The sequence below is a fragment of the Bos grunniens genome, chromosome 6, assembly GCF_055505025.1.
Source record: "Bos grunniens cultivar Pamir isolate PY7600 chromosome 6, Bosgru_T2T1.0, whole genome shotgun sequence".
NCBI lineage: Eukaryota > Metazoa > Chordata > Mammalia > Artiodactyla > Bovidae > Bos > Bos grunniens.
Window position 1 is genome coordinate 101,196,538 of NC_141170.1, and position 12,146 is coordinate 101,208,683.

Sequence of the window (12,146 nt, forward strand, 5' to 3'; positions counted from 1 at the left end):
TTTTTTAAATGCCATCACCTTTTGAAGAACTTTAAAAACGTCTATGACCCCATGTAAGGACACTGCTGCTCCCACGTATATGCCACTGCTCTTTAATAAATGCTGTGGAAGCATGTGGTATGACAGTAAGGGGAGAGGGGAATATTAGAGTTTCTAGATGGGAAAATAAGAGAAATAGCAAAACCCATTTACATTTAGGAAACCAAACTTGAGGTTCAACCCCATATGCCTCTTGGGGATATAAAACATAAACAACTATTAGTCTTACTGTGGTGATAATTTCACAATATGTACAAATAGATCATTACATTGTAAACCTAAAATTCATATGATGTTTTATGTCAATTATACCTCGATTGAAAAAAAACGTAATTATGAGCTTGCCTTTTGAAATAACATAAGATCTTATCTATTATCCTTGTTTTTGTAAGCCAGTGCTCCAGTTTGAAGCTTTTTCTGTGATTAAGTCCTTGGTGCAATATTTCTATAATATATAATTTCTACGAATGATGCCACATTTAAAAAAAAATCTTTCAAGTGAAAATGAGTTCCTTTCAGATTCTTTTTTTTTTTTTTTTTTTGAGTTCCTACATTCGCTCTGAAAATAAAGTCTTCTTACCCACTCAGTTCCACCCAAGGTAATTTGGAATTTGGTATTTAATTTCCTGGCATCTTGGGAAACGAGTTTTGCTATGGAAGGAAGGTGGTTGTGACTGAGCCGGTTGATGACAGTGCATAAGGTTCTTTGCTGTACAGCAGTGCCCTCTTGTGGAAATATGTTATATGACTTGGAACACAAACTAGACACAAGGGTATTTCCAAGGTTTTAAAGGTGTTTTAAAATTATTATTTTTACCACTAATCTGAAAGCATCATGCAAAAGTAATAATTTTTTTCAAAAGGAATTATTTTAAAGACATTTTAAACCTTTTCCAAAGGGAAAATGTGCTTAGGTCACAGGGGTTATAGTTCTAATATTTTATCCATCTGATCAAAGAAAATGTGCAGACCATTTTTACCTCTCACTATCACAATCATTAATGTCTCCCTTTATAACTTCCTATTCTTTGTTTACCTTGAAACACCAAGTTTGCCATCTTTCTCGTGTGTGTGTGTGGTTTTTTTTTTTTTACATGCTAGAATTCATGCAGTTACTTTTTTGAGAGTTAACATCTTGTCCCTTGAACATTTTGAATATTTCTCTTAAAATTCTTTTATATTGTTGACTTTGTTTTGCGCTGGAAAGCTGATTTCAAATGTTAGCCGGTCTTAACACCCTCACTCCTGTAGTGTAAGGAAGTGTGAGAAGGAATTTCTTAATAAATGAGTTTACATGTTTAAATCGGACATATTATAATTAATATGCTATATGTTGAAGGCTTTTCTATTTGTATGTATAGTCCTTTTTTAATGTCATTGTGTTGCAATAATTTAACTCCTTTGACTTACTTGCTAAAAATATTTCTTCTATTAAGAAGTGCTCTTGACTTCAATACCTAAACACTGAAAATCATGTCGAAAGGTACCCAAAGATAAGTTTTTATACAGATACACACCTTGTAAGTTCTGATTTATTTTATTACTCATTAAGATAACTATGTTGTGTTCTGAATGAATCATGAATAAGAATAGCTGTTTATTGTGGATTTATTTAAAACTGTCCTTTAAAAGAAAACGAAGAAGCTATAAGCTAATCTAATTGCCAAGTTGGAATTCATTATTTAGTTTACCTCCTATGCAATGATTAATGCTGCAAAATGTATGGTTATGTTTTGCTATATTCACAAAAGAAATATTACAAGGTTTGAGAGGTAGCTAATTGCATCTTTCGGAAATTTACTGTACTGTTTCAATGTGTTAAGTGCCTTGTTGTAAAGTAAAATTCTAAGTCTAGAATTTGTTATTTTCCTGACATATATTTTTCATTATGATATATACTGTATATTATTGTAATAGTTTTATTAAATGCTTATGTTTTAATTAAATATGTAAATTTCAGAAACTCTTTTCTCCTACCCACTGGTACCTTAATCATTGGTCTGTCGTACAGATTTGAATTCAGGTTCTTTTTTTCAAAAGAGGAAATTCTCTTAGTTTAGAAATATGTTTTCCATGCTTGTGCTTTTGTGTTTGTTGAAACATTTCAGGAGGAATTTGGGCGTGTTAACTATAGTTTGTACTTCAAAATGCCATTTTACATTTACATTTTAAGTGCCTAATTGTTAGTTAAAACTAATTTATTTTCTATTCTATAAAAGAATGTGTCTACTTGGTTTCTAATCTCTTTGGCTTTGCTTAAAAAAAAAAAAAAAAAGCAAGAGCCTATACTTTGTATTTACCCAATAAACCACCATGACATCAACAGTCTTTTCAAAATTAGTATTATGGGTTTTCTTCAATTAAAACAGATTATTGCTTTCTTTAAATGTTTGTAAAAATTATTTAGTTTTAAGTAGTTATTAAAACCACAGGAGGGTTATTTTCTTCAAGCACTATTTTTTAAATAAGCTGATAACAGCATACTAATTAAACTGGGGTGTGTTATTTTCCTGCCCTTGGATTTAAGATGAGAAATAATTCACAACAGTGTAAGGTCATTCGTGGAAAGGTATAAAATCAGGTCCCTGCTCCATAATTCAGAGTCTCATTGTTCACAGAGTAAAAAATAACAAAATGATAAATCATTAATTCTTCAAGGAAAGCAGAGTCCTTTCTGTTGCTCAATTCTGAAAGAAATTATCATCCTCTTCTTTCACAAAGTGAGCCCCAAGGTAATGTCCTTAGCCAGACTTCAGTAGTCACTGCAACAGTGCTTTGCTATAAGTTGTTTTAGGCCCCCTGATAAAAGATGAAGGCATGACCTTCAAAGGACCTCAGTGGGATGAGGGGACAAGGGTAAGATAATATGGTTCAAAGATCAAATTGTTGGATAATTCAGGTTTCTTTGGATTATCTGGAAATGATAGAGTGAGTCTAAATCACAGTAGTCTTTTCGTCACCTCCACCCCAGTTTTGGATGAAAAACTTGTTCCATCCTTCTGTTTGAAATATTGGCTTGCTGATTTTGCTGGCCAGAGCCTCAAAGATTGCCTTTTTTATCAAGAATGCATGATACAAGGAACTAATGTGCTGTTTGACAAACCTTGACACCTAACTTTTCCTTTTCCTTAAAAAAATTTTTTTTTGTTTTGTTTTTGGCTGCACTGGATCTTCGTTGCTGCACGTGGCTTTCTCTGGTTGCAGAGAGCAGAGGCTACTCTCTAGTTTTGGCACCCAAGCCTCTGATTGCGGTGTGGCTTCTCCTCTTGCTCAGCACGAGCTCTAGAGTGAGGACTCAGTTGTGGCCCATGGGCCCAGTTGCCCCGGGGCATGTGGGATCTTCCTGGACCAGGGATCGAACCCATGTCCCCTGCATTGGCAGGAGGATTCTCAACCACTGGACCACCAGAGAAGTCCTGATATTTCATTTTCTTCTAATAAAATATATAAGACTATCAGAAGCATAGTACTAGATTACTCACCAAATAATGAGTAATAATGCGTGTTAGAATAGTGGATTATGCACTGCTGCTGCTACTGCTGCTAAGTCGCTTCAGTCGTGTCTGACTCTGTGCGATCCCATAGACGGCAGCCTACCAGGCTCCCCCGTCCCTGGGATTCTCCAGGCAAGAACACTGGAGTGGGATGCCATTTCCTTCTCCAATGCATGAAAGTGAAAAGTGAAAATGAAGTCTCTCAGTCGTGTCCGACTCTTCGCAACCCCATGGACTGCAGCCCACCAGGCTGCTCCGCCCATGGGATTTTCCAGGCAAGAGTGCTGGAGTGAGGTGCCATCACCTTCTCCAGGATTATGCACTACTGTGTGCCTAGAGCATATTTAATTTATATGTGGCAGATGTACAATGAGCCATCTCATTTTACAGTTTTTATGCTTGACATACATTCTTGAATCTTTACAAAATCCCACAAGGTAGACAAGGAAAGAGTTGGTGACCTCGTTTTGTGAGATGAAAGAGCTAAGAAGTGTTACAGCTGGAACCTGAATCTTGTTTTTTCTGGTTTTCTGCCTCCCTGTGATAATTACTATGGTTACCATCACTGTTCAGAGGTTTTGTTTTTGTAGTTGTTGTTGCTTGTTTTTGGAGAAGTTTATTCTCTTATCGACCAATTCGTTTGTTGAGAGGGAAACTGATCCTTGGAACAAGTTCTTTGTCCAATGCTGCTGATTTTTTCTTATAGTTGGGATTTACTACATTTCAGAGGGGGAGAAAAGTCAACTCTTCTCCTGCAAAATGGCCTTGAAAATAAATAAATCTCTGGGTTTGAGCTTACAAATTTGTTACAATAAAACAAAGTTATTACAAGTATCCCTTATAGGATGCTAAAGCTAAATCACTTCAGTTGTGTCCAACTCTGCGATCCCATGGACTATAGCCTACCAGGCTCCTCTGTCCATGGGATTCTCCAGGCAAGAATTTTGGAGTGTGTTGCCATTTCCTCCAATAGTACATAATTACTGTCATGCACCTTAGCCTTACACAGGTTGGGGTGGTGGTGGTTGGGGAGTGAATAAGGTTTTATCTCTAAATGTGACTCTCAGGGATTAGTCTCGAGGGGAAATCAAAAGGAGGAAGAGATACACTGACCTGCTTTCAAAGGACGGCAAAGCTCTGAGGAAATGGAACTGTGTCTTGGGACACGTCGTAGTCTGGGTTGATTCTGGGCTCCCCAAGGGACCAAAGTGAAGCCATAGGATTGTTTGGCCCTAGTGTGAACTGGTGAGTTCTCCGTACTAAAAATCTGTCCAACACATGTGCTTGCATCCGACCAAGTGTCTAGGCACACTTTGCCTCAGTTCTTGTTTCCAAGAAGTTCTCTTTCTCTACCTAAATTCCTTTAAGCTACCATGGATCAGGCACTGCAAGTTGGTGTCCTCTTGTTTAACACCAGGCGAGTCTCATTGTGCTCCTTTTACACTTGAAGGAACTCTGACTGAGAGAGAGAAACGGGGCACACAACTGCTGATGGGCACACAACTGTCCAAGCCCGTAATTTCCCCATTGCACCAGTGGGATGGAAGAATCACCCCACATGGGAGGAATGAAGGAGGAGAAGAATGGCCTCTTGCAGAAATCTTTTGACAACCAAGTTTTGTGTTGTTGAGAGCAAAGTTGAGCAGTGCGTGACCTTGAGCTCTATAAGATGCTATGACCCACATTCTGCAAATGTCCTGTCTCCACGTTAACTCTAGTCCTTTCATCTCTGTGTTCTTTTCCTCTTTATAACCCCATGCCCTGTAACCGATGTGCAATGATAGCATCTTCCCTCTCCTTTCATCACACACCTGCCTCCGGCAGATGGCAGGAGCCCTGGGTCTGCAAGGAGACTCCCCCCAGAGCACACACCCCAGGGTCCCCAGGCACACAGTGCTTTGCAGGGAGGGAGCCATACTTTGTGAACATACTTTGTATTACATTTGGTCAATTTCCTAGTCCATGGTTTGAAGGGAATGTTTACATTTGACACCAGGGGAAAGACATTTCCCTGATGTCCTAGTCGTTTAAGCTGTTTTAACAAAATACCATAACCTGGGTAGCTTAAACAACAAACACTTCTGATTCTGGAGGTTGGGAAGTCGGAGGCCACAGTGCCAGCATGGTCAGTTTCTGGTGAGGCCCGTCTTCCCTGTTTCCTCTCACGTGGGACATGGCACATAGAGAGAGCTCTGATCTCTTTCTCTTCTTCTAAGGCCCCTCCTTTCATTACCCGTCTGACCTCTAAACCCAATAACCTCCCAAAGACCACACCTTTGAATACAGTCCTCTAGAGGTTTTATTTCAACGTGATGGATTTTTTTTTTGTGTGTGTGTGGGGGGGGGGGGGGGGGACACAAACATGTAGTCCATAACATCTGGGTTTCAAATTTGTATAAAATCAGACATTTGATTTTACACAGATACATTTTTTAAAAGCAAAGTGCACTTTTTATCAGCTCTGAAGCTCTTTGGGCCCCGAGTCTCCTGATCTGGGAGCCTGTTGATGAATGCAAGGCACTTGCCCGCTGCTTCAATGAGCAGCCCCTCTGTCCTGGTCAGGCTGCTCTCCTCCTGGTCTGCTGTGCTGCAGCACCCAGTCCAGCCACGTGAGGTGCTTCCCCAGACTGTCACCTGCCTGCTGAAGAAGGCAGGGGACATGGTGGCCCTGTGTTCTCTGGGTTTGAATCTCGTTTCTTCCAGTACTGGCTGAGGTGAAGACCTGAAACATGTTGCCTAACCTCTGCGCCTCGGTTTCTTTATCTGTGGGATGGAAATCGTAACAGTCCCTGTCTCACAGAACTGGTGAAAGAAATGAAAGGGGTTGTTATAAGGGACACATTCAGTGTTAGCCAAATGCACTTAAATCTTCTGGGTACAGTAGTTCTAGCTCTGAAGTTATTTGTGTATATCCAGATCTTGCTTGTCCTAAAAGTTCAGCAGAAGTCTCATCTCCTGAAAGCTTTGCCTTACTTCTCTGAATCTGAATTCCTCCCTAAAAGATACATGCAAAAAAATTGTCAAAATGTGAGATACACCCACTGGTTTAAGATCTTAAAAGACAAGCCCTGTTAATATACCAAATTAAAGTTCCTTCAGAGAAAGAATTGTCTTAGTATTCGTCCCAGTGTCTAATTAAGTTCTTACCACAGCAAGTATTTGTTGAATGATATTTTTCTACCTCCTAACATCATGTTGCAGATTGGAGGTAATGTACAGTAAAGCAGTTGATACTGCCTGATTATATATGTCTATTATATATTGGGGCTTCCCTGGTGGCACAGAGGGTAAAGCGTCTGCCTGCAATGTGGGAGACCTGGGTTGGATCCCGGGGTCAGGAATAATGCCTAATTAGAAAATAAACTTCATGGAATTTTAAAATTTTATTGGAAGTAGTTTTAGAATTTTTAAATTGCAAGAATTTAATAATTCTCTACTTAATACAAGATACAGATGTTTGTCATGCTGTACAAGCTTTTTGGATTTCAGTTGAGAACAATGTCAGGTGTTTGAGCTTATGTTCTAAAGTCCCCACATCACCTACCTTCCCCACGTTTACCACATTAGATAAAAACAAGCCCCCCCATATTTATTCCAGTATAATTTTAATAGAAGTTGGAAATAAACTAAGTATTTCTTAGCAGAGAACTGGACTACCATTGTGACGTACCTGTAGTCTTGGTTTCGTCTCTGCCCCTTTACAGGACAGTCAGAATGATTCTTTAAAACATCAGTGTTAAATAAGAAGAGCGGTGCCATTTATGGGCAGCAGGGGGAATCTGTGTAAGCGTATAAGTAACCTGAGAGGAAATGCTTCCCACTTCTAACAGAGATCCCCTCCCACTGGTAGAAGGACAAAGTGCATGAGTGTATGTGTGTATGCACTTTGTTCTATCGGTACTTTGGTCTTAGTACCAATTCTATTTCTTGGTATTTATCTTACTGAAATGATCATAGGTATATATATCACATTATTGTTCATAATAGCAAAAAAATCGAAAATAGCTCATGTTGACAATAGGCTATGGGTCAGATCAATTTTGAAATATTCCTAAACAATGAACAAGATTTTTAAAAGTCCAGAAGTCAGCAGATAATGGCCTGCAGAATAAGTCCAGCTGGTAGCCTGTTTTCTCAATGAGGTTTTACTGAAATACGACCATGACCATTTATTTATTGCCTATGGCTACTTTCCGGCTCCTACAGCACAATTGTACGGTTGTGACAGAGGCCAAATTGTCAACAAAACCAAAAATATTTACTGTTTGGTCCTTTACAGGAAATGTTGCTGAATCCTTGGGCTAGAAGAGAGTAATTAAAAATAATTTGTGGGAGAACAACATAAAAAATGTTAATGACACATATACATATTTATTTATAAAAATTAAAAATATCATAGATATATGAATTAAAAGACTGGAAGGATACATACAGAAATATAATAAATTAACCCTAGGTGGAAAAAATAAAAAGGGTATTATTTTCTCCTTTACAGTTTCTTGCATTTTCAAATTTTCTACAAAACTATGTATTGCCATTTTAAAAATCAGAGTGAAACTATCAATTTTCAAATATCTTATTTGCTGTGAGTATGTTCTTGCCTAAAGGAAAGAGTAGGTAACCTTTGAAGTGAAAGTTGCTCAGCCGTGTCCAACTCTTTGCAACCCCATGGGGGCTGTATAGTCCGTGGAATTCTCCAGCCAGAACACTGGAGTGGGCAGCCGTTCCCTTCTCCAGGGGATTTTCCCAACCCAGGAATTGAACCTAGGTTTCCCACATTGCAGGTGGATTCCTTACCCACTCATGTCCCTCCTAAAACATGATTCTACATGAGACTTAGAAACGAGGCTTCATTATTAGCCAAAGCATGCTGACTGCCATCAGGAAGTAAAAACCCTATGCTTTATTGAGGCAAAGGGCTTTACTTGACCTTGGGAATGTACTTTATTTTTTTCAGATTTTATTAACTAAACATGTTATTAATCAAGGGCCAAGTTCAAGGTCCTGATAATCTACTTAAGAGGGCGAATCTTAGGGACCAGAGGCATTTTAGAGCCTTGGATTAAGCTCCCTCATTTTACAGTGAAGAAGTCGGAAAGGTTAACAACTTGTCCACGCAGCCCATTTAGATCTAGGCAGACTCCATGCTGAGTTCTGCAAAATAAATGGAAATGAGGGAGAAGAAAGGAACAGGGATTCCAGCTTGCTTTGGCTTACATAAAAATCAAAGTCCACAGTCTGTAACCAAATGGCCAGGCTAATTAAAGTAAGGTTATGTTTATTTTGGTGATTGCAGCCATGAAATTAAAAGAAGCTTACTCCTTGGAGAAGGAAATAGCAACCCACTCCAGTACTCTTGCCTGGACAGAGGAGCCTTGTAGGCTACAGTCCATGGGGTCGCAAAGAGTCAGACATGACTGAGCAACTTGACTTCTCACTCACTCCTTGGAAGGAAAGTTATGACCAACCTAGATAGCATATTATAAAGCAGAGATATTACTTTGCTAACAAAGGTCCGTCTAGTCAAGGCTATGGTTTTTCCAGTGGTCACGTATGGATGTGAGAGTTTGACTGTGAAGAAAGCTGAGCACTGAAGAATTGATGCTTTTGAACTGTGGTGCTGGAGAATACTCTTGTGAGTCCCTTAGACTGCAAGGAGATCCAACCAGTCCATCCTAAAGGAGACCAGTCCTGGGTGTTCATTGGAAGGACTGATGCTAAGGCTGAAACTCCAATACTTTGGCCACCTCATGCAAAGAGTTGATTCATTAGAAAAGACCCTGATGCTGGGAGGGATTGGGGGCAGGAGGTGAAGGGGACGACAGAGGATGAGATGGCTGGATGGCATCACCGACTCCATGCACATGAGTTTGGGTGAACTCTAGGAGTTGGTGATGGACAGGGAGGCCTGGCATGCTGCCATTCATGGGGTCACAAAGAGTCGGACATGATTGAGCGACTGAACTGAACTGAACTGATGTTTATCTTTTAAGAGGAATGTTACTATTTAACCACTTTCTTTCTTATCTCTATTTACATACTAAAGTACCGGTCACTCTTGTTATAACAATACATCCCATAACTGTTTATTGGGCATGCATTTCCCAATAGGTAGATAAGTCTTCTTACTTCACCTGTGTCTTTTCTTTCCAAGATACTGGAGTTCTTTTTTTTTTTTTTTAGTTTGTTTTACTGAGACAAAATTTACCTTCCGTGAAATGCACAGTTCAGTTTTGACAAATGTGTAGGCCCATGGTAACCAACACTCCAATCAAGACCTACAACATTTCCACCTCACCCCCTGGAAAAGTGTTTCATGTCCCTTTCTCAGTCAGTCCTGCCCTCTGCCCTGGTTTATACCACCACGAGTTAGGTGTGCCTTTCTAGAACTTGTTATAAATGAGTTCTTTCAGTATGTAGACTTTTATGCCTGGCTCTTTCACTCAGAATAGTGGTTTTTTAGAATCATCATGCTGTGGGGTGTATCATAACTTATACCTTTTTACTGATAAGTAGTAGTCTGTTTGGGGCTTCTCTGGTGGCTCAGATGGTAAAGCATCCACCTGCAATGCAGGAGACCCAGGTTTGATCTCTGGGCCAGGAAGATCCCTTGGAGAAGGAAATGGCTACCCAGTCCAGTATTCTTGCCCGGAGAATCCCATGGACAGAGGAGCCTGGTGGGCTACAGTCCATGGGGTTGCAGAGTCGGACACAATGGAGCAACCAAGTACCCAGTCTATTTTACAAAGAGGTGGAATCCCCATCCTCTTCTGTTGAAGGACCTCTGAACCAGTTTGGGCAGTAAACAAAAATATATGTTCCGCTCCTACTTTAAAAAGTTTTGAGAATTGGATTTTGTTACTATTGAGATTCTGCCTTCTACCAATACTTTTCAGGGTCCTCCCTCCCCTCATCTCCTCTCCAGGAAAATCATAATACATTCAACTAGAGAAGAATGATATGGGTAATATTAAAGATGGGCCAGTTTATTTATTCATCATACAAGTCTGAAAGGCTGAGTATAGAAAGCAAGTTAATATACTGGCCAGTCTCACAATCTAATTTTGGAAAAGGCAGGTGAAGTTGCAAGAGGTGAAAAAGGAAGGCAATACCACCAACCTGTAGAGTCAGGGCCCAGAGATAATTATTACCATTGCCGCTTGTACTCATTGAGCCTGAACTAAATGCTAGACATTGTGCTAATTACTTCATGTAATCCTTACACTTGATGTAGGCACATTGGTTAACCCAGTTTCCTGTAGGGCAAATGGACGCTCAGAGAACATGCATAGAAGTACCTATATACCATAAGTGGAAGTATGTATGAAGGAGTATATATGAAGCAAATCATAGGAACTTAAAGGAAATGAAGGATTTAATTTTTAAATGGCGAGTAGAGTTGTGCAACTAAATAATATAATTAGTATTTCAACTTTTCCTTTCATTACGTTTTGCAAACTCTTCTTAAGCCGTAAGCTCTCTCTGTTCATGCTCACTGACTCTGGATGGGTATCCTGTGTAGCATTTACCTCCCAGGGAATTACAAGCCGGCTGGACAATTGTAGTTTTACAAATAGAGTAATTTAACACCTCTCTTTTAAAGATTTAACACCACTCTTGATAACAAAATAATAGTACTTAGACATTTTGGATATACTGTTACCAACAATTCTGGCTGAAATCCAGCAAGAAGGATTCCAGTGGGAAGGTGAGTAGTTTAAATGATCTTTGGGGATTCCATTTAAAAATGTTTCCCTTAATACTCCTCTCCTCTTCCTTTCCCTCTCTCCCCACCCCAAAGATCTTTTGGTATTCCTTTCCTTTACTGCTACTGATTATTATATTATTCCTCTATTTAAAATAGGATGGATGAAGTAGACAGTATTCCTTTTTCTGACAAGAAAGGCCTGAATATCATTTGGGAAAATTCATCCTTAAGAAGCACTGGATGAGCTATATGTTTCATGTTAAAATAATTTATCCATAGTATGTATTATGAACAAGGGCTCCCTTTCTGAATTAGTTTGCAAGGGCTGCCATAACAAAGTACTACAGACTTCCTCAATTTCTGGAGGCTAGAAATCTAAGAATCAAGGTGTTGGTAGGGTTGATCTCATTCTGAGTCCTTTCTCCCTGTCTTGTAGATGGCCATCTTCCTCCTGTGTTTTCACACGGTCTTCCCTCTGTGTCTGTTGCTGTCCTAATCTCTTCTTAAAAAGACACCAGTCATACTGGGTTAGGGCCCACTTACATGACCTCATTTTACTCTACCTCTTTAAAGGCCCTGTCTCCAAATACAGTCGCATTCTGAGGTACTCGGGCTTAGGACGTCAATATATGAATTTCAGGTGAACACAATTCAGCCCATAATACTTCCTAGCTGCATCACAGAAGAGACTTACTTAGGAAAACAATGTGAATGCAATTATATCCTGTGCGCTGTCAGAAAAAAGGGAGGAGCCATAATTATGGAAAATTAAAGACAGACTTGGAAAGCATTACACAATTCTTAATATGCCAACCTCAGCATTTCTGGTTTGGTATCATAGCTAGAACGATACTGTCACCCCTCATCGCACAACCTGCTTTTTATATTGTTAGCTAATTAAACCC